The sequence below is a fragment of the Bidens hawaiensis genome, unplaced genomic scaffold (genome assembly GCF_021521415.1).
Source record: "Bidens hawaiensis isolate Kalapana, Puna unplaced genomic scaffold, B.hawaiensis_p1.1 tig00001093_1, whole genome shotgun sequence".
Lineage (NCBI taxonomy): Eukaryota > Viridiplantae > Streptophyta > Magnoliopsida > Asterales > Asteraceae > Bidens > Bidens hawaiensis.
The window spans coordinates 4,063,292-4,087,671 of NW_027491064.1; positions in this window are offsets into that span (position 1 = coordinate 4,063,292).

Consider the following 24,380-nt stretch of genomic DNA (forward strand, 5'->3'; position numbering starts at 1 on the left):
TGAACAAGAGTATGATGTTGATAAGGAGGCTGAGAAGGAGGATAATGATTTGAAAGGACTATACGATGACATTGAAAATTTCCCTACTCAATCAGAAGAAGAAAAAAGAAAAAAAGAAAAGGGAAAAGCAATAGCAGAATCTGACGAAGAATATGATACACAGGAGGCGAATGATGATGATATTAGTGATAAGGATAAGATGGTTGAACAGGCTGCCAAAAGGCAAGCATACATTATCCTTGAAACACTATAAAGGGAGAGAATATACTAATCTATGACAGCCGAAGAGTTTGGTGAACAAGAAACATTATTTGAACAAGCCCAAATTCCAATAAACATTGGTTCATGAAAGTGAAGTTGAAAAGGAGTTGCTTGAAGTACTAATCAAGTTGAAACAAGTTGAAGAGGTGGAAAACACCTTAGCACTTGTACTAAGCATGTTAAGTCAACCACTGAATGAACCTCAACATGAAACCAAATCTCCAACCACTGCTGAACCTACAAATGACGATTCAATTAAGTAGATGATGCTTGATGAGGCAGGAGAATCATTAACAAGGATTGAAACAAATAAATAGGTGAAACAAGCTGAAGAGGAAATTGAGAATAATCCTCCAGATGTGTGGAGTTATGATGAGGAGTCAAGAAGTAAATTTGGAAAGATTTACATAAAAAAAAAAAGTAAATTTGATAAGAAGACTGATGATGAGAAAGAAAAAAAGAAACAGAAGACTGATGAGACTGAAAAGTCAACATACAGAGTTGAAAGCACTAAAGATGATATTGTCAATGCTACTCCTTTGAGAGCTTTATGCCTACTGATGAACCTAATCTAATTGAATCAAGAATTGAAGCATTGAATGATTCAACTGAACTAGATGATGATACTGAAGTTGATGACAGTGTAGATGATGACAATGACAATGTCAATGATGGTGTTCAAGATGATAAAGCTGAAAATGTTGAAAATGTTATCTCCCCTCAAATTGAATTGTCTGATGAACGAAGAGAGAACATACAACAAAGTCTTGATGATGCAAGGAGGAATAATCCTCTAATTGTGAGTTTAATAAGACACGGATTTGAATATTTGGCACCTTTGACTGATGAAGCGTTGCAAAGTTTTGTAGACAAGGAGGCTCATGAGATAAAGAGAAGAATTGAAAAGAAAAATAGAGATTCCCTGAAGTACAGAGACTATTTGAGAAAGCATGGATTAACTGAAAAAGACTTGAGTACTATAAGTTTTGATGACCTAGAAAGACATTACAATTTGAATAAGGAAACAATAGAGATAGAGAGAGAGAGAGAGAGAGAGGAGAAGGAGAGATTGGCCAGAGAGAGAAAGCAATCTGAAAAGATTGACGAATTAACGAATAGATATGGTGGAAAATGCAAATATCTGGTTCATAGAGGAATGGCTATAGATCTTGTTAATAGTATTACAAAAGATCAGGTCGAATCCCATTTCAAAAGATTATCCATGAAAACTGAACTTGAGAAGTCTGTGAAATGGCCAAGGCTTGTGACACCGGCTGAGAAAAGTAAAGCAGAGAAAAAGAAGAAATGGGAAGATGAGCAATTGGGACTGGTTGACAGACTGATGGAGGCAAGGGGGAGTTTGAGTGAAATCCAATGTATGAGCAGAAATGAAAGACTAAATTTATACATATCTGAACTTGAAAAGGATTATCTGGAGAGAGATCAATCCTCAAAATCCACAAAAGTCCCTATCATTGTACAAGTTAAACTTGAACCAGTCGAATATAGAGACCCTTGGGATGATGAACAAAGGATCAAGACAATATAGGATTTAATGATGAGCCAAGGAATGAATGAGAATACATTTGATATGTTGGGAAAAGCTCAATTGAAAGAGTTGTTCTATGAGAAAAAGGATGAGTGGGAAAGAATTGAAGCTGAACAGAGGAATCCACAAAAATTTGAAGCTAGACCCAGTGGAGTTCGCTTTGTTCCGGCTGGTCCGCTTGGAAATCAAATTGTGAATATGATGATTGAAAAACTAGCCCAAGTAGTCAATGAAAGTATTGATGAATTGAGGGCTATGCCAGTTGAGATGATAATCTCAATCTCTGAGAAGAAATTTGGAGATTTGCGGGGAACAAAACCCAAGAAGGATGTTCCTACAAGGCCCTCAATCTCAAGAGAACATACTTCAACAACCAGGACTGAATCACAAAGAGCTGAACAATAAAGACAAGAGAGACCACCAACTGATGTGGACCTACCCATAAAGCTCTTTTATACATTTTATTTTTCAATAGAAAAGTGAGGGGAAGCTTTTTGACATTGTGTGTTTTGAGATACTATACAATCAATCGAAGGGACAATCAAAAGGGGAAAAGGGGTTTCTTTTCTAATTTTGATAAGTTTAGTTAGAAAAAGGATTCAAAAGGGGATGCAAGTACAATAAACTAAAATTGAGTAATCCAACAAAAAAGGTAAAAATTTATCCTATTGTGTATCGTTTTGGGACACTGTGTCTCATACATTCATGGTAGTGATGAGAAGTAGAGAATTGAAGGAGATTATCTTTAAAGATGATTTCGCTGATTACAAGAAGGAGCAACTAGAAGAAATGGCAAGTTTGAAAATGTATGACTATCACAATAGAAACATACTTCCAGGTAGGCAGCAGAATGACCTGTCTATGTATCTAAGAAGTGAAGCAAGGATGTGATTCCCTTTGTTAAACAAGAAAAGAAGTGGAGGTTATCAGAGTATGAAAAGTCCAAGAGAGCCAAGAGGTTAAGTGACATCAAACATGCTGAATTTGGCTAAATCACAAGAGTAAGGAACAAAGATCCTTTAGCCAATATGATGACTTGTATAAGTATGAAAAGAAGGATGACTAGGCCCAACCATGAAATTCAGAAGAATGGTAGAATTGCAAGAATTGATTATAATGAGAATGATGGTCTCTACATTCTTAGGAACTCAGTTGGACTTGCATTGGGTACTATCAAAACTGATGAAGATCTGAGTTTCCTTCATGATGAGGATCTGAACACTACAACAAAAAGGGCATTTTAGGACCTTTTGTGTGGGACGCTTGTAAAATAGGGTCCTAAACTCTATTTAATAGGACAAATGAACATTTAGGGTCATTTTACAATGTACGCCATATAAACGATGTCCTAAAAAGTTATTCAATAGGATGGATAATTCTTTGCGGTCATATAAAGTAACCTATAAGACATGTAGATGTTGGTGTCTCATTATGTGGTAATGTAATAGGACACTTGATCACTGGAGGTCTTGTTATAACATAACTTAATAGGACATTTCTAGTTTAGTCATAAATTTTCGGTGTTATAGGACCCTTTCTAGTCGATGTCATATAAGAACATAACTTAATAGGACCTTTTACACTATGGTCTTATTACTTTAACCTTTATAAGACGCTTAATCATTGCGGTGTTATTATGATACACCTTAATAAGACATTTGAGAGTCATAAAACAACTGTTTTATAGGACGCTTATTCGCTAGAGTTTTATTATAAATCACCCATGTACAAATACTAGCCATGGTCGACCACCAATCACCATCTTTAATCTGTAATGAGGAGTGTAAATGAGTTGTGCCCGACTAAGCTCCGACATGGCTAGTGGGTCTTTATTTCAAGCACGAGTTAAGTTTGGACATAGTTCACTTATTATTTACTAATAATTAATAATATATATACATTTGTAAATATTTTTATAAATTAATTTTAAGAAAAAACCTTAAACACACCTAAGCTCATGTCGAGCTTTCTATTTGATATGACCCGACCCATACGTTCAAGTCCATATTCCTTCATTCCTATCCCTAACAAGAAAAGGTCTCTTTCATTCAATCGATCAATCAAACTCTTGCACTACATCTTATAGCTAGCTACAGGGATCTTCAACAAAATCTGGATCTTTAGTTTCGATTGATCGAAGGTTTGTTCTTTTTCTCTATTTCATTCTAGGTTTGTTCACGTTCGTCTCTATCCAAATCGAATTGTTGCGTGTTTGTTAAGTCCGTTAACCTTAGTAATCGATTTCATTGAATATCTTTGTTTAGATTCACATTTACTTTGTACTCTGTTTGTGTCACACCCCGACTAGGTAGTTGCTTAAGCGTAATACGGGAATGTAACAGATAACACTGGTATCAACCACATTGTTTATAAAGAAATTCAACAAGCTAATTTACATCATATTACATGGTTTGGTACTAAGTTTACAAACTAAATGAAAATCACATAACCAGTTCTCGCTTCCTTATTCATTAGTATGTATTTACATCTATTCACATCTATTCAACTTTCCTTCTAACACCATGCACGTAAGCAAATCATTCCAACTTCGGTTTACCAGAAAAACATGTTAAAACGGGTCAACTACGTCTAGTTGGTGAGTTTCAAGTTTCACGACTACGAACAAAGTCAGTACGAGTTCGTAAAGTTCGTAGTACGTATGTATATAAGTATGTGTATGATCTATTATACTAAGCCACAAGTGAAACCGAAACGAGCTAAAACACATGGCCAGCCCATGCACTCCAGTTGGCATTTAACAGCCACTTTGCCCCAAGTATGTACTATGTCTAACACCATATAGCAGTATGTAATAAGTTTAAATGACAATGTGCAACTGGGTTAACATGTTCCGGCATACCCCACCGGCCCTGTCAGTTGGGTTTGTCAAACCGATAGTACTATCCACACGTCACCGGCACGAAGTTAATCACTTGTGTTTGTGGGGACTTTCAAGTGTTAGTACTTAGATAATTCATATCATCACAAGTTTTCAAGTATAGCCGTACATGTAAACACGCTTTCCACCCCAAAAGTTCGTAAAAAATTTTACAAAGTGGGGTCGTTAAACTCACCCTATCGTAGTTCAAGCTGGCAATATGTATCAATAAGTAATGTTCCTCGATTATAGCTTGACTCCTATAACCGGTATCGTACTGTTAATACTAGTACAGTGTTTAAGCTAAATCGGGTTGTATAACTAGTCTGGGTATAGCTGTTAAGCCCAGAACATGACCTTACTCTTAGATTGTGACGTTGTATACTATGAAATGTTCAAAACCAGATTTGGCTTAGTTTCACCGTTTTCCGAGCCTAGCCAAGTTGATCGTTTACGCGTTTCGGGAATAGGTAAGATCACATAAACTTAAGTAAACATATTGATTGATAAAATGATTTAATTTATAAAAGAATTTTAAGGTTTCGGTATCTGGATTGATCGCAGGGTTCGTTTCCGTTTTCACACGGGTTTGATTATACAAAACGCGTACAATCCACCCAATTTGTCCGGAATTCTCGTAAAAAGTTGGTTTTTATCAAATTCATTAGAAACTATGATATTTGACCACTTTTGATATTTTGACATACCAGTCAGTTCGTTAAACATAAAACTGCCGGTTTCGTTAACACAATATATAGTTTAAATATTTGATTAATCATAACTAATTATGTACATATATATAAATTATGGAAATTTCTGTAAATATAAATTAAAATTTGGAGAATTTTATAAAAATATTTTCAGAAATTTATGTTATGTATCTATTTATAAAAATTCATTTAATGTGTTATAATTAAGTAATAAATAGCCCGTTTATACCAAACGACATCCGAAAATTCCGATAATTTTTCCAAGTGGTCTCAATATCATTAAATAGCCCCTGAAAAATCTCTAGTATCTAAATCTTTAGCCAAAATGCCTATTTGCGCGTTTTTTGGCTATTAAAACTCGATTAAAACAAAATTGCACAAAAACTACTTAGCCATCTCCAAATGTTCTCAAATTTTTCCAGTGATCTTAACATAACATTTCTGGGTTCCTAACCAAATTTCATAAATTTTCATGATGTTTACCTATTTTTCCCGAATAAACGCCAATAAATGGTAATAAACTCACCAAATATTCTCCGTTTACCGAAAAAGTACAAATTTGAACAGGGGTTCACTTATGTGATCCCTAATGTCCCTGCAAAGTGTCATAACCTAAAAACAAGTACGTCACAATATAAGCACAAACAACCCCTTAACGAGTAATGCGGTATTACATTGTCGGTTTTCGGTGATATTGGATAGTTTAAACAACTATCCTGGTCTTGGGTTGAAAATTAAGTGTATCTACATATCATATAACATCAAACCAAGCATAAATCATCCATAGAACAGCCTTGTTAATTAGGGTTTCGGTTTTGGTTTCAAACCGAACTTTCGAACCGTAAAAACGTTGTATTCATGTTCTAATCCGCGTTTTTGGTCAAACATCTATATGTATCTACTTTGTAAACACGTTTAACATCAAAAAATGATTTTAGGTGATTTTAATAGGTTTTGGATGATTAAACATGCTTAATACTAATTAGAACATGTTTATAGGATTATAACTTGATTAAAACATGTTAAAAATATAATCAAAACAAGCTTTTACCTTAACTTAGCTGCTGGTGTTTGAGAGAAATAAGGAATGGCAGATGTTGTCTAGATCATTTGCAAAATATGAAGATGAGAATGTGACTAAAAAAAAGAAAACAAAGGTTGGGAAATGGATGTCAAAACTGCTTTTCTAAATGGACACCTTAAAGAAGATGTATATATGGTTCAGCCTGAAGGTTTTATCGATCCACAACATCCTAATAAAGTATGTAAGTTGAAGAAATCAATCTATGGATTGAAACAAGCATCTAGGAGTTGGAATCACCGTTTTGATGATGAAGTTAATAAATTTGGATTCATCAAAAACACTGATGAAGCTTGTGTGTATAAGAAAGCTAGTGGTAGTAACATTACCTTTCTGGTATTATATGTCGATGACATATTACTATTTGGAAATGACATTCCAACCTTGGAAGGTGTAAAAGCCTGGCTTGGAAGCTATTTTTCCATCAAAGATCTTGGTGAGGCCGCCTATATTCTTGGAATAAGGATCTATAGGGATAGATCAAGGCAGTTGATAGGTTTGAATCAAAGTGCATACATTGACAAAATCTTGAAAAGGTTCAAGATGGAGTTCTAAGAAAGGTTTCGTACCTATTCAAAGAGGAACAATATTGAGTGCTTCTCAACGTCCAAGCTCAGACAAAATGAATGGCATCCCATATGCATCTGCTATAGGATCCATTATGTATGCCATGATTTACACCAGGCCGGATGTGTCATGCGCTTTGAGCATAACAAGTAGATACCAGCAAAATCTGGGAACCAGCTATTGGATGGCGGTTAAGAGCATATTGAAATACCTTAGGAGGACTAAGGATATGTTTCTGATATATGGCTCTGGTGAGGAGGAACTCGTTGTTAAGGGTTACATTGATGCGAGTTTCCAAACTAATCGAGATGATTCTCGATCACAATCGGGATATGTCTTCATTCTAAATGGTGGTGCTGTCTCTTGGAATAGCGCAAAACAAGATGTGGTAGCATTGTCCACCACTGAATCTGAATGCATCGCCGCCTCATTGGCAGCTCAGGAAGCTGCATGGATTAGAAAGTTCGTCCGATCTAGAGGTAATCTGTACCATTCAGGACCCTCTAGAAATCTTTTGTGACAACGAGGGTGCGATTGCTCAAATCAAGGAACCCCGTGCACATCAAACGACTAGGCACAATGAGCGGAGATTCAACTACATAAGGGATAAAGTTGAAAAGGGTAATATATTGTTATTCACAAAGTTCACACTGATCAAAACATTGCGGATCCACTCACGAAGCTCCTTGAAAGGCCAAAACATGAGGGTCATACTTGCGCCTTAGGACTTCGATATTCTAGTGATTGGATTTGATCTATTTTGTATTTGGATATCGGAACAATTTTTATTTTGGCTCATTCATATGATTATGGTTTATGATTATGACATTTGAGTTATGTTCCATTTTAGCATGTTTAAATCCGTGAATAAGTTAATTATTCTAAGTGTCCGTAGTCGTTCATATTTGTGGGAACAAGTATGATGGTAAGACTATTATGAACTTGGATTGGTGGATATTCATAACGCATGAATATAGAGCAAGGGTTTGCAACCAAGGTTCATAGATATTTATGGGATATAAATATTGGACTGACCCGCCCTCAAATTTTACTACATGGAATCCTTGTGATTTGTGATCATAAGTAAATTTGAGTAAAGGCGAACATCATAGTATCCTCCAACCTGAGATACATATTGGGTCTTGATATTCATCGACTATTATACTTTGACTTAGTTCTTCGCTGCTCTGAAACATGTCAGTATATAAGGCTGAGCTCAAGTGTAGTACAAGATGATAGTGAGAGACGTATGTAGTCAATTGGGGATTTGTCCCTCTTATTCGTTGAGAGTTAAATGTCTAAGGCCTGAAAAGTTAAATCGACAGAGAATGATCACTCTGTGTCTCTGGATTTAACATGACATTTGGGGCAAAAGGATAAATGATAGATTCACCTAAATCATTTCAAGTAAGGGACTTGAAGGGAATGATGTTATTGAATGACACTTCGTCATACGTATTAGGGGTAGTAAACTGTTGTTAGGCAGTATTTGCTACTTGCATCAATCTTCTATGTATCTTGTGCAAGTGGGAGATTGTAGGAATCGGTCTTCCCAAGACACATATTAGAGTTGATGTGGCTAGTACGCTATGATCCAAGTCGGGTCATACCCAATAACAAGCTAGACAAACACCATGATATTTACTTAAGATATGATCTAATAAATAAATATCAACACTTAGAATATTTAGAAATGGGTTTCTAGATATTTGCACTTGTGTAATATATATAAATTATATGGTAAATTTATATTTTGAGAGAAAGTATTTTATGTTGTTGTTTAAATTGGTTAAACAACAAACATAAAAGACATGTTACTTTATACGTGTTACAAAACCTTGCTAGTCAATATTACATAAGTAACAAATAATAATACTTGACATTTTGAATTTGTTGGAGGGAAACCAAAAGTGGGCCACCCCTTTTCCCCTCTCTCTCTTTTGTCTTTATTAGTTTTGTTATTTACATAGACATGCAAGGGTTGAAGTTGGTGGATGAGTTATTATACACTCTCACCTTCTCTCTCACAAACATAAGAAGAAAAACTCTCTCTCTCTCTGTCTCTCTCTCTCTCTTTTCTCTTCCACCATTTTCGGCCAAGGAAGAACAAGAACAATAAGAAGTGTTTTCTAAGTACAAATCCTAGCATACAAGTTGTTTGTTGAAGGCTAGGAGGGTATACAAGCTTGAGGCACTTCTCCATTGAAGGCTTGCTATTCAAACCGTCATCTCCTTCATCTTTCTTGTATCTTGAAAGGTTGTATTACATAAACCCCCTTATGGATGTTGTTTTTGTATGCATGCAAATTCGTATATGGATCCGGGGCTTGGGTTTTACATATAAAACGGGTTTTATATTAATCAATACAACAAGATTTTAAACTAATTAATCCGCTGCGTTTTTCATATAAATGGGTTTATATGGCTTTGATAATCTTGTTAAAACACAACACCCACAAACAGTTACTACCCACTTACTAAACTTCCCACCCACACCAATTCAATCTCCAACCCATTCCCAAACCATAAACCCTGTACCCTCAACAAGTACCCAAAACCCGCCCACTGATCCTATCCAACCTTTCCCTGAAGTATTCTCTTGGTCACCACCACAAACCCCTCCCTCTGGTACTTATCTGTTTCAAAGAAACCTGGATTGAATGGTTGAAAACATTAATTTGAAAAATAGGAATTCAGAGGTGATAAAGGAGAATGAGGAATTGAAAGCACAGTTGGCTCAAGCTCTAAAGCAAATTCAAGCCTTGGAGGCTTAGGTTAAAAAGACCTCAAAAGTACCAAAACGTGGGTAATATTCAAATGGCAACTCATGTCGGTGTTGAGAAGAAGGATGTGAGGGTAGAAAAGGTTGATTCATTAAGGACTATGTGCAGTCAATATGTGGAGAGTGAGGATGAGGAAGGAAATGTTGTAAGAATGACTGTGGATACTAACTATTTTGCAGATCAGTCTGAGATAGGTGAACAAGAGTATGATGTTGATAAGGAGGCTGAGAAGGAGGATAATGATTTGAAAGGACTATACGATGACATTGAAAATTTCCCTACTCAATCAGAAGAAGAAAGAAGAAAAAAAGAAAAGGGAAAAGCAATAGCAGAATCTGACGAAGAATATGATACACAGGAGGCGAATGATGATGATATTAGTGATGAGGATAAGATGGTTGAACAGGCTGCCAAAAGGCAAGCATACATTATCCTTGAAACACTATAAAGGGAGAGAATAGCCTAATCTATGACAGCCGAAGAGTTTGGTGAACAAGAAACATTATTTGAACAATCCCAAATTCCAAAAACATTGGTTCATGAAAGTGAAGTTGAAAAGGAGTTGCTTGAAGTACTAATCAAGTTGAAACAAGTTGAAGAGGTGGAAAACACCTTAGCCCTTGTACTAAGCATGTTAAGTCAACCACTGAATGAACCTCAACATGAAACCAAATCTCCAACCACTGCTGAACCTACAAATGACGATTCAATTAAGTAGATGATGCTTGATGAGGCAGGAGAATCATTAACAAGGATTGAAACAAATAAATAGGTGAAACAAGCTGAAGAGGAAATTGAGAATAATCCTCCAGATGTGTGGAGTTATGATGAGGAGTCAAGAAATAAATTTGGAAAGATTTACATAAAAAAAAAAAAAAGTAAATTTGATAAGAAGACTGATGATGAGAAAGAAAAAAAGAAACAGAAGACTGATGAGACTGAAAAGTCAACATACAGAGTTGAAAGCACTAAAGATGATATTGTCAATGCTACTCCTTTGAGAGCTTTATGCCTACTGATGAGAACCCAATCTAATTGAATCAAGAATTGAAGCATTGAATGATTCAACTGAACTAGATGATGATACTGATGTTGATGACAGTGTAGATGATGACAATGACAATGTCAATGATGGTGTTCAAGATGATAAAGCTGAAAATGTTGAAAATGTTATCTCCCCTCAAATTGAATTGTCTGATGAACGAAGAGAGAACATACAACAAAGTCTTGATGATGCAAGGAGGAATAATCCTCTAATTGTGAGTTTAATAAGACACGGATTTGAATATTTGGCACCTTTGACTGATGAAGCGTTGCAAAGTTTTGTAGACAAGGAGGCTCATGAGATAAAGAGAAGAATTGAAAAGAAAAATAGAGATTCCCTGAAGTACAGAGACTATTTGAGAAAGCATGGATTAACTGAAAAAGACTTGAGTACTATAAGTTTTGATGACCTAGAAAGACATTACAATTTGAATAAGGAAACAATAGAGATAGAGAGAGAGAGAGAGAGAGAGAGAGAGAGAGAGAGGAGAAGGAGAGATTGGCCAGAGAGACAAAGCAATCTGAAAAGATTGACGAATTAACGAATAGATATGGTGGAAAATGCAAATATCTGGTTCATAGAGGAATGGCTATAGATCTTGTTAATAGTATTACAAAAGATCAGGTCGAATCCCATTTCAAAAGATTATCCATGAAAACTGAACTTGAGAAGTCTGTGAAATGGCCAAGGCTTGTGACACCGGCTGAGAAAAGTAAAGCAGAGAAAAAGAAGAAATGGGAAGATGAGCAATTGGGACTGGTTGACAGACTGATGGAGGCAAGGGGGAGTTTGAGTGAAATCCAATGTATGAGCAGAAATGAAAGACTAAATTTATACATATATGAACTTGAAAAGGATTATCAGGAGAGAGATCAATCCTTAAAATCCACAAAAGTCCCTATCATTGTACAAGTTAAACTTGAACCAGTCGAATATAGAGACCCTTGGGATGATGAACAAAGGATCAAGACAATATAGGATTTAATGATGAGCCAAGGAATGAATGAGAATACATTTGATATGTTGGGAAAAGCTCAATTGAAAGAGTTGTTCTATGAGAAAAAGGATGAGTGGGAAAGAATTGAAGCTGAACAGAGGAATCCACAAAAATTTGAAGCTAGACCCAGTGGATTCGCTTTGTTCCGGCTGGTCCGCTTGGAAATCAAATTGTGAATATGATGATTGAAAAACTAGCCCAAGTAGTTAATGAAAGTATTGATGAATTGAGGGCTATGCCAGTTGAGATGATAATCTCAATCTCTGAGAAGAAATTTGGAGATTTGCGGGGAACAAAACCCAAGAAGGATGTTCCTACAAGGCCCTCAATCTCAAGAGAACAGACTTCAACAACCAGGACTGAATCACAAAGAGCTGAACAATAAAGACAAGAGAGACCACCAACTGATGTGGACCTACCCATAAAGCTCTTTTATACATTTTATTTTTCAATAGAAAAGTGAGGGGAAGCTTTTTGACATTGTGTGTTTTGAGATACTATACAATCAATCGAAGGGACAATCAAAAGGGGAAAAGGGGTTTCTTTTCTAATTTTGATAAGTTTAGTTAGAAAAAGGATTCAAAAGGGGATGCAAGTACAATAAACTAAAATTGAGTAATCCAACAAAAAAGGTAAAAATTTATCCTATTGTGTATCGTTTTGGAACTCTGTGTCTCATACATTCATGGTAGTGATGAGAAGTAGAGAATTGAAGGAGATTATCTTTAAAGATGATTTCGCTGATTACAAGAAGGAGCAACTAGAAGAAATGGCAAGTTTGAAAATGTATGACTATCACAATAGAAACATACTTGCAGGTAGGCAGCAGAATGACCTGTCTATGTATCTAAGAAGTGAAGCAAGGATGTGATTCCCTTTGTTAAACAAGAAAAGAAGTGGAGGTTATCAGAGTATGAAAAGTCCAAGAGAGCCAAGAGGTTAAGTGACATCAAACATGCTGAATTTGGCTAAATCACAAGAGTAAGGAACAAAGATCCTTTAGCCAATATGATGACTTGTATAAGTATGAGAAGAAGGATGACTAGGCCCAACCATGAAATTCAGAAGAATGGTAGAATTGCAAGAATTGATTATAATGAGAATGATGGTCTCTACATTCTTAGGAACTCAGTTGGACTTGCATTGGGTACTATCAAAACTGATGAAGATCTGAGTTTCCTTCATGATGAGAATCTGAACACTACAACAAAAAGGGCATTTTAGGATCTTTTGTGTAGGACGCTTGTAAAATAGGGTCCTAAACTCTATTTAATAGGACAAATGAACATTTAGGGTCATTTTACAATGTACGCCATATAAACGATGTCCTAAAAAGTTATTTAATAGGATGGATAATTCTTTGCGGTCATATAAAGTAACCTATAAGACATGTAGATGTTGGTGTCTCATTATGTGGTAATGTAATAGGACACTTGATCACTAGAGGTCTTATTATAACATAACTTAATAGGACATTTCTAGTTTAGTCATAAATGTTCGGTGTTATAGGACCCTTTCTAGTCGATGTCATATAAGAACATAACTTAAAAGGACCTTTTACACTATGGTCTTATTACTTTAACCTTTATAAGACGCTTAATCATTGCGGTGTTATTATGATACACCTTAATAAGACATTTGAGAGTCATAAAACAACTGTTTTATAGGACGCTTATTCGCTAGAGTTTTATTATAAATAACCCATGTACAAATACTAGCCATGGTCGACCACCAATCACCATCTTTAATCTGTAATGAGGAGTGTAAATGAGTTGTGCCCGACTAAGCTCCGACATGGCTAGTGGGTCTTTATTTCAAGCACGAGTTAAGTTTGGACATAGTTCATTTATTATTTACTAATAATTAATAATATATATACATTTGTAAATATTTTTATACATTAATTTTAAGAAAAAACCTTAAACACACCTAAGCTCATGTCGAGCTTTCTATTTGTTATGACCCGACCCATACGTTCAAGTCCATATTCCTTCATTCCTATCCCTAACAAGAAAAGGTCTCTTTCATTCAATCGATCAATCAATCTCTTGCATTAAATCTTATAGCTAGCTACAGGGATCTTCAACAAAATCTGGATCTTTAGTTTCGATTGATCGAAGGTTTGTTCTTTTTCTCTATTTCATTCTAGGTTTGTTCACGTTCGTCTCTATCCAAATCGAATTGTTGCGTGTTTGTTAAGTCCGTTAACCTTAGTAATCGATTTCATTGAATATCTTTGTTTAGATTCACATTTACTTTGTACTCTGTTTGTGTCACACCCCGACTAGGTAGTTGCTTAAGCGTAATACGGGAATGTAACAGATAACACTGGTATCAACCACATTGTTTATAAAGAAATTCAACAAGCTAATTTACATCATATTACATTGTTTGGTACTAAGTTTACAAACTAAATGAAAATCACATAACCAGTTCTCACTTCCTTATTCATTAGTATGTATTTACATCTATTCAACTTTCCTTCTAACACCATGCACGTAAGCAAATCATTCCAACTTCGGTTTACCTGAAAAACATGTTAAAACGGGTCAACTACGTCTAGTTGGTGAGTTTCAAGTTTCACGAGTACGAACAAAGTCAGTATACGAGTTCGTAAAGTTCGTTGTACGTATGTATATAAGTATGTGTATGATGTATTATACTAAGCCACAAGTGAAACCGAAACGAGCTAAAACACATGGCCATCCCTGCCCATGCACTCCCGTTGGCATTTAACAGCCACTTTGCCCCAAGTATGTACTATGTCTAACACCATATAGCAGTATGTAATAAGTTTAAATGACAATGTGCAACTAAGTTAACATGTTCCGGCATACCCCACCGACCCTGTCAATTGGGTTTGTCAAACCGATAGTACTATCCACACGTCACCGGCACGAAGTTAATCACTTGTGTTTGTGGGGACTTTCAAGTGTTAGTACTTAGATAATTCACATCATCACAAGTTTTCAAGTATGACCGTATATGTAAACACGCTTTCCAACCCAAAAGTTCGTAAAAAAGTTTAGAAAGTGGGTTAGTTTTACCGTTTTCCGAGCCTAGCCAAGTTGATCGTTTACGCGTTTCAGGAATAGGTAATATCACATAAACTTATGTAAACATATTGATTGATAAAATGACTTAATTTATAAATTTTAAGGTTTCGGTATCTGGATTGATCGCAGGGTTCGTTTCCGTTTTCACACGGGTTTGATTATACAAAACGCGTACAATCCTCCCAATTTGTCCGGAATTCTCGTAAAAATTTGTTTTTATCAAATTCATTCGAAACTATGATATTTGACCACTTTTGATATTTTGACATACCAGTCGGTTCGTTAAACATAAAACTGCCGGTTTCGTTAATACAATATATAGTTTAAATATTTGATTAATCATAACTAATTATGTACATATATATAAATTATGGAAATTTCTGTAAATATAAATTAAAATTTGGAGAATTTTATAAAAATATTTTCAGAAATTTATGTTATGTATCTATTTATAAAAATTCATTTAATGTGTTATAATTAAGTAATAAATAGCCCGTTTATACCAAACGACATCCGAAAATTCCGATAATTTTTCCAAGTGGTCTCAATATCATTAAATAGCCCCTGAAAAATCTCTAGTATCTAAATCTTTAGCCAAAATGCCTATTTGCGCGTTTTTTGGCTATTAAAACTCGATTAAAACAAAATTGCACAAAAACTACTTAGCCATCTCCAAATGTTCTCAAATTTTTCCAGTGATCTTAACATAACATTTTTGGGTTCCAAACCAAATTTCATAAATTTTCATGAAGTTTACCTATTTTTCCCGAATAAACGCCAATAAATGGTAATAAATTCACCAAATATTCTCCGTTTATCGAAAAAGTACCAAATTTGAACAGGGATTCACTTATGTGATCCCTAATGTCACTGCAAAGTTTCATAACCTAAAAACAAGTACGTCACAATAGAAGCACAAACAACCCCTTAACGAGTAATGCGGTATTACATTGTCGGTTTTCGGTGATATTTGATAGTTTAAACAACTATCCGGGTCTTGGGTTGAAAATTAAGTGTATCTACATATCATATAACATCAAACCAAGCATAAATCATCCATAGAACAGCCTTGTTAATTAGGGTTTCGGTTTTGGTTTCAAACCGAACTTTCGAACCGTAAAAACGTTGTATTCATGTTCTAATCCGCGTTTTTGGTCAAACATCTATATGTATCTGCTTTGTAAACACGTTTAACATCAAAAAATGATTTTAGGTGATTTTAATAGGTTTTGGATGATTAAACATGCTTAATACTAATTAGAACATGTTTATAGGATTATAACTTGATTAAAACATGTTAAAAATATAATCAAAACAAGCTTTTACCTTAACTTAGCTGCTGGTGTTTGAGAGAAATAAGGAAAGGCAGATGTTGTCTAGATCATTTGCAAAATTTGAAGATGAGAATGTGACTAAAAAAAAGAAAACAAAGGTTGGGAATTCCCCCTTATTCCGATCGGAATAAGGGTGGGACCCTAACCCTTTTATTTCTTTTTTCTTGTTGTTTTGTATACTAGTTCAATCAGTTATGAGTCAATTTTATATGCGGGTTCGGTTTTTGGCAAGAAAAATAGTTCGGGTGCGAAAAACATTACGAAAACGGATGTTTTTCGACTCATTTTTGCAAAATAATAAAAACATATTAAATGGTTGTAAAAACCCAAAATATTTTCACGGATTTCTTAAAACATGTCATATAAGTGTTTTATAAATCTTTTTCGGCTTGACGGATGCTACAATGCTTGTTTTGATGTTAACGATTGCGTTTAAACTCATAGCGTATCATTAAACGAAATCTTTTTCGTTTAAATGGTTTTAAACGTACTGGGGCCTAAATATCAATATGTTAGCCACTATAGTATATATATAACTCGTATATGACCCCTCAGTATATATACGGGTCATACTCAGTATCGGTCAGTTACTCGTCTAATCGCTACGAATTAACCGATTTATCGACTCGCTACGTAGTGAATAAGGTATAGCTCGTTTTGTCACGAATGTCACATTCTCCCCCCGTTAAGAAATTTCATCCCCGAAATTTTTATGTGTCAACGGTTTTCTTTTTAGCAAAAAGGTGAGGGTATTTCTTTCGAAATTCGTCCTTCGTTCCCAAGTAAATTTGGGTGCTCGTTTTGAGTTCCATCGAACTTTTACCAACGAGATTTTGTCGTGTCGTAACTGTTTGGTTTTCCCGTCCACAATTTCTATTGGTTCCTCTACAAATTTAAGCTTTTCATTTACCTGAACATCTTCCAGTGGTACTATGGTCGTTTCATCAGTCAGACACTTTTTCAGATTTGATACATGAAGCACATCGTGAATGGTGCTCAGTTCTAAGGGTAGTTTTAGTCGGTAAGCTACGGGACCAATTTTTGTATCAATCTCGAAAGGTCCAATGTATCTCGGGGATAATTTACCAGTCTTTCCAAACCATATAACACCTTTCCATGGCGATACTTTCAAAAACACCTTGTCGCCTACTTCAAAAGATAGCGTTTTTTTTTGCGAACATCGACATAACTCTTCTGTCAATCACGGGCGGCTTGCGCTACAATAGTCAGTATCACTGCTTGTTAGTGGCGAGCAATCATTTCGCCCACCTCCGCCTCAAATAAAGTATTAGTTTTCTCCGGGGCCATTCTATAACAATAATCATAAACACACAACTATGCCAAAGAACACAACTGTTACTGTACGTATGTAATCCAAACCCAGCGCATGGACTTAACCTGGTATAGGCCAGCTCTTAAATAGATATACTAAAATTTTTCATTATATAGAGGCTTAACCCAGTAAGGGTCAGTGCTTGTAACAATAGTAGATTAAAAACATCCTCCATGTCAGCGCAATATGCTACTACTAGTGCTTCATGGGGTATCAAAAGACTACGTACAACAAACCATACTACTTTTATTTATATTTATCCATATGTATATAATACAATAACCACACACAAACAACCAATTTAGGCTGCAATAATTTCTTGACAACCCCATAACTAGGTTGTCACTCTGTTCAAGAGCCGTTAAGAATGAGTATCGGATCAATGTAAGTTAATTGCTACTTGTTGTATATCCAACATGTAATCATATAGCTCCCGTCTTCTCTGTAAGTTGGTAATTATAGCTATTAAGTGCCCCGGTATCTGATCTGTCAATACAGCTAACCAGGATGGGTCGTCTAAATGGGGAGGTTCTTGATTGGGTATAGGTATGCTCCGTGTAGGGAAAGTTAACTAGGATACGGAAGGTTCTTCCCCTATGATTAGTTAATCTGGGTGGGGAAGGCATACTATCAGGTGGTGGTACACTTGTACAGTTAGTCTGACTAGCTCTACGAGTGGATGCAGTCACCGGGGTATGATGTGATAATGGTGTGGAAGATCTAGGAGTTCTAATGGTAAGTATTGGTGAATCCTACATCATGCTTAGGTGATGTTCTAGGGGAATAATTGTCTCATCTATAGCCTGATAAGTAAGGCTTATCAATGGCGCCTCATATGGAATCATCTCATTTCTCTCATTTCCATCTGTTTCTACATATTTGTTCTCCTCTGAGTTTTTTTCTAGTTCTTCCTTCTCAAGAGATAGTGTTGGTACTTGATCAGTTGCATCATATCTGGTTCTCGGCATCTCTCTGTACAAAGGTTACTATAATAATAACAACTCTTGATAACATTAATTATAATAATGTATAATATTAATTACAGTTTAGTACTTAATATTCATACACATTAGCACAAATAATCCTTTATATAGATATATATTTATTTATATTATATTTTATACACACATGTTGCTGTTTTTTACCTATTAGATTGTTCAACGACTCCTTCTCGAATTCTCTCATACAAACAAGTCCGTTATTACGTTCCGGACAATAATAACCCATTTGTCCATTCGCGTTCATCACGAGAATCGTTAGTATATATTATTTAATATTATTTTATTCCCAGAGCTAATCGAGCCTACGGTTATATTAGGGTATCCTAAAGGGACATCCTAATTCTTTATAACCAATGGCTCTTATACCAACTTCTGTCACACCCCGACTAGGTAGTTGCGGAAGCGTAATACGGGAATGTAACAGATAACACTGGTATCAACCACATTGTTCATAATGAAATTCAACAAGCTAATTTACATCATATTACATGGTTTGGTACTAAGTTTACAAACTAAATGAAAATCACATAACCAGTTCTCGGTTCCTTATTCATTAGTACGTATTTACAACTATTCACAGCTATTTAACTTTCCTTCTAACACCATGCACGTAAGCAAATATTTCCAACTTCGGTTTACCTAAAAAGCATGTTAAAACGGGTCAACTACGTCTAGTTGGTGAGTTTCAAGTTTCACGAGTACGAACAAAGTCAGTATACGAGTTCGTAAAGTTCGCAGTACGTATGTATATAAGTATGTGTATGATGTATTATATTAAGCCACAAGTGAAACCGAAACGAGCTAAAACACATGGCCACCCCTACCCATGCACTCCCGTTGGCATTTAACAGCCACTTTGCCCCAAGTATGTACTATGTCTAACACCATATAGCAGTATGTAATAAGTTTAAATGACAATGTGCAACTAAGTTAACATGTTCCGGCATACCCCACCGACCCTGTCAATTGGGTTTGTCAAACCGATAGTACTATCCACACGTCACCGGCACGAAGTTAATCACTTGTGTTTGTGGGGACTTTCAAGTGTTAGTACTTAGATAATTCACATCATCACAAGTTTTCAAGTATGACCGTATATGTAAACACGCTTTCCAACCCAAAAGTTCGTAAAAAAGTTTAGAAAGTGGGGTCGTGAAACTCACCTTATCGTAGTTCAAGCTGGCAATATGTATCAATAAGTAATATTCTTCGATTATAGCTTGACTCTTATAACCGGTATAGTACTGTTAATACTAGTACAGTGTTTAAGCTAAATCGGGCTGTATTACTAGTATGGGTATAGCTGTTAAGCCCAGAACATGACCATAGTCTTAGATTGTGACGTTGTATACTATGAAATGTTCAAAACCAGATTTGGGTTAGTTTTACCGTTTTCCGAGCCTAGCCAAGTTGATCGTTTACGCGTTTCAGGAATAGGTAATATCACATAAACTTATGTAAACATATTGATTGATAAAATGACTTAATTTATAAATTTTAAGGTTTCGGTATCTGGATTGATCGCAGGGTTCGTTTCCGTTTTCACACGGGTTTGATTATACAAAACGCGTACAATCCTCCCAATTTGTCCGGAATTCTCGTAAAAATTTGTTTTTATCAAATTCATTCGAAACTATGATATTTGACCACTTTTGATATTTTGACATACCAGTCGGTTCGTTAAACATAAAACTGCCGGTTTCGTTAATACAATATATAGTTTAAATATTTGATTAATCATAACTAATTATGTACATATATATAAATTATGGAAATTTCTGTAAAAATAAATTAAAATTTGGAGAATTTTATAAAAATATTTTCAGAAATTTTATGATTAATTATCTATTTATAAAAATTCATTTAATGTGTTATAATTAAGTAATAAATAGCCCGTTTATACCAAACGACATCCGAAAAATCCGATAATTTTTCCAAGTGGTCTCAATATCATTAAATATCCGCTGAAAAATCTCCAGTGTCTAAATCTTTAGCCAAAATGCCTTTTTGAGCGTTTTTCGGCTATTAAAACTCTATTAAAACAAAATTGCACAAAAAATACTTAGCCATCTCCAAATGTTCTCAAATTTTTCCAGTGATCTTAACATAACATTTCTGGGTTCCTGTAACGATTCCGGCAAAATCAGGTATACCCTAACCGGTATATACTATTTATGTGTTATTTAATAATGAATATATGAATTATAATGTGTTTATACGAGTATGCATGATTCACAGTACGGATTATACTCGATTATACAGTTAATCGTACTGGAAATACGATTAACCGATTAACGGTTATTGAAGTCCGAACGATTCGAGGATTACATTATAGACGAGATATATGATATTTAGTGATGTTTACGAAGTATTAAAGCTTAGGGATAAGTGAATTAAGGCACAGAAAAAGAATTTTCGATTTAATGGTACGTCGGTACGTTAAACGAAACCTTTAATACCAAACCGAGCAAGAGACAATCGATCAAGCCGAAAAAGATACACAATTATTAATAATATGATGTTTTAAGTTAATAAATGTCATGGTTTATGTTTTTAAAGTTTTTAAATTTGTTTTATATAAATTTCATTTTTAAGCCGAAAACGACCGTTTTAGCCTCGTTTTAAGTTAAATTAAACATTTAACCGAAAAACGAACTGAACCAGATTATCCAAAACATTATCCGGATTTCCAAAATCCAAATGTGTGGCTAGAATTGGAAAGGTGGGTCCCACCCCACCTCCCCTTTATTCCGATCGGCTTAGGGGTGAGAACCCCTAGCCTCTCATTTCTTTTTTACATCAAACCATTGCAAGATCATCTTTTCTCTCCACTTCATGAACTAAAAACCGAGATTTGGAGCAAGAAAAACAAAGTAAAGATCGAGTTATTTACGTTTCCATCTTCTTTTCTTGAGTTTATTTGCAAGAAAATGAGGTTTCAAGTGAAAAAGGGTGAAAACCCGAGATGAAACCGATTCTTGCATGATCAAGTGATGTATACGGGTTATACAAGGGATCTTGGTCCAAGAAAGGAGTTAAACGAGACAAAAACGAATTTTTACGGTTTAAACTTTAGTTTTGAAACAATAACCGAAATTATAGTGTAAGAGGCTTGATGGTGAGTGTAACTTGCTTGGTATTGTGGTATGTTGGTTGTAGGTTCTGTATTTAGTGGTAGATAAGGCGGAAAGACGAGTTTGTAGCTTGTAGTGGTGGAAAACAAAAGGTATATTCGGTTTATGTTCGGTTATGAGTGTTTTGGACAGATTGTGGTACGTTTAGAGTTAGGCTACGAAATTTCACAGAGATGATCTACACATGAAAATATGAGATCTGTGAAAATTTGGTAATTTTTGGACAAAGGATGAATATTTGGTGAATTTAATGCTCGGTTTTGGCTAAAAATGGTGAAAAATAGTTAAATATTATGAAAAATTCTGGAAAATTCCAGATAAGCTTTTTATAACATGTAAAAGTCACACACAAAATTTAGGTCAGTTGGAGAAGTCTAAGTAGGCTTTTCGGTTAAACGAGTTCTAGGGTTTTCTAGCTCGGTTTTAGTGAAAATGGCATGTAAAAAGAGATTTTGGTTCTGGAAAAATTACAGGGGACTATGTGGATGGCAGGGGTCATCCAGGAAAAAATTGGGATTTTCCTAAGGTCGTTTGGTATTTACGACATATTTAGTGTTTAAATGGTGTTTAAAAATAGATAAATAAATTTTAAATATAAAAATTAATTCTGGAAATATTTTCCCCCACTGTCAAAAAGTGATTTGTGCAAAATTTCAAGATCCGAGACTAAACGGATAATTATTTGTGCTAAAAAGAAAATAAAAACAAACTTTTAGAGTTTAAAACGCGTAAACCGGTAAAGTTCGCCTAAACGAGCTGACTGGTGTATAAAAACCTTAAAAATGGACTATTTTTATATAACTTAGTTAAACAAGTAAAAATAAATCATACGAAAATAATTCGGATGATTTGAGTAATTTTATCCGATTTAACAGTTTCCGGTACACTAAAGACGAAAACGGGTCCCGCGGCCAATCGGGGCGACTAAACCGAGCTCTAATTTCACAACTACAATTAAATTATCAGTCAACAACTATTTTCGGGTCGTGTGTGACCAAACTCATTTTTGAAACGTAAAAACGGATAACCGTGCTAGGCACGCAAAACGGGGAAAACGAACTAATAGTAATTTTAACTATTGAACTCTAAATGATATCACAATCTGAGTCCGAAGAAGTGTTTCTGGGTTAACATTGACCCCGGAATGGGTACAGTACTGGGTTAACAGTGTCCCCAGATGTACGGGTTAACACGGTTAACGTTATATTAATAGTGATTGTATAGTAACGAACTAAGGGATCGTATTACAGATCCGGATTAGTAGCTACGTACTGTGTTACCTACTTGCTTGCGAAAGGTGAGTTTCACGAGCCCCTTTTTCTGAATTGTTTTTAAATATTTTCCCGGGGCGGAAAGCATGTTACTATTGAAATGTTTAAGTACATACTGAACGCATGGATTTGCGTGTATTTATATATATTTTATTGTACGGGAATCGTACGGAAATGTACTAAGATGGTAATTGTCTGAGTTGCTAACATTGTAAGGCCCCGTAACACGAGTGATTAGCTAAAAGCCGGTAGAGTGTGAATAGTACTATTGGTCTGACAAACCCAACTGGTCCGGCATGGATTTGCTGATGTTTCCCAGCCAGTTGCACATGTCTATTTTGTTGTTATATATTTTTGCTATGTAATGTTAGGCATAGCGGTTTGGGGCAGGTCCGTGGGCGGAGTATGCCACGGGGTTGTATGTGGATAGTCAGAGGTTTCACTTGTGGGCTCAGCATAATTACATCGCTAATATATGATCATTATAATGATTTGTCACTGTTTATTTAAAATAGTGAAACTCACCAACTATTCGTAGTTGACCCGTTTTCTTTACATGCTTTCTAGGTACCCACAAACTGGAATAATTGCTACATGCTTGACGATGCGTGCTTTATGTGGAAGCTTAATGATCGTTTTGTATTAAATATGTTAATGTACTGTTGGTAAAACTGATGTGTTAACGCCTAGACGGTAACTAAACTCGGAACAATGTAATATGGTGTAAATTAATGTAGTGGTGTTTTCTTTATAAGCAATGCTGTTGATATCAGACGTGTCTGTTGCATCCCGTTTACGTTTCCGTTGCGGTTACGGGGTGTTACAGTTCCAAACCAAATTTCATAAATTTTCATGAAGTTTACCTATTTTTCCTGAATAAATGCCAATAAATGGTAATAAATTCGCCAAATATTCTCCGTTTATCGAAAAACTCACTTATGTGATCCCTAATGTCCCTGCAAAGTTTCATAACCTAAAAACAAGTACGTCACAATAAACAACCCCTTAACGAGTAATGCGGTATTACATTGTCGGTTTTCGGTGATATTTGATAGTTTAAACAACTATCCGGGTCTTGGGTTGAAAATTAAGTGTATCTACATATCATATAACATCAAACCAAGCAAAAATCATCCATAGAACAGCCTTGTTAATTAGGGTTTCGGTTTTGGTTTCAAACCGAACTTTCGAATCGGTAAAAACGTTGTATTCACGTTTAATCCGTGTTTTTGGTCAAACATCTATATGTATCTACTTTGTAAATATGTTTAACATCAAAAAATGATTTTAGGTGATTTTAATAGGTTTTGGATGATTAAACATGCTTAATACTAATTAGAACATGTTTATAGGATTATAACTTGATTAAAACATGTTAAA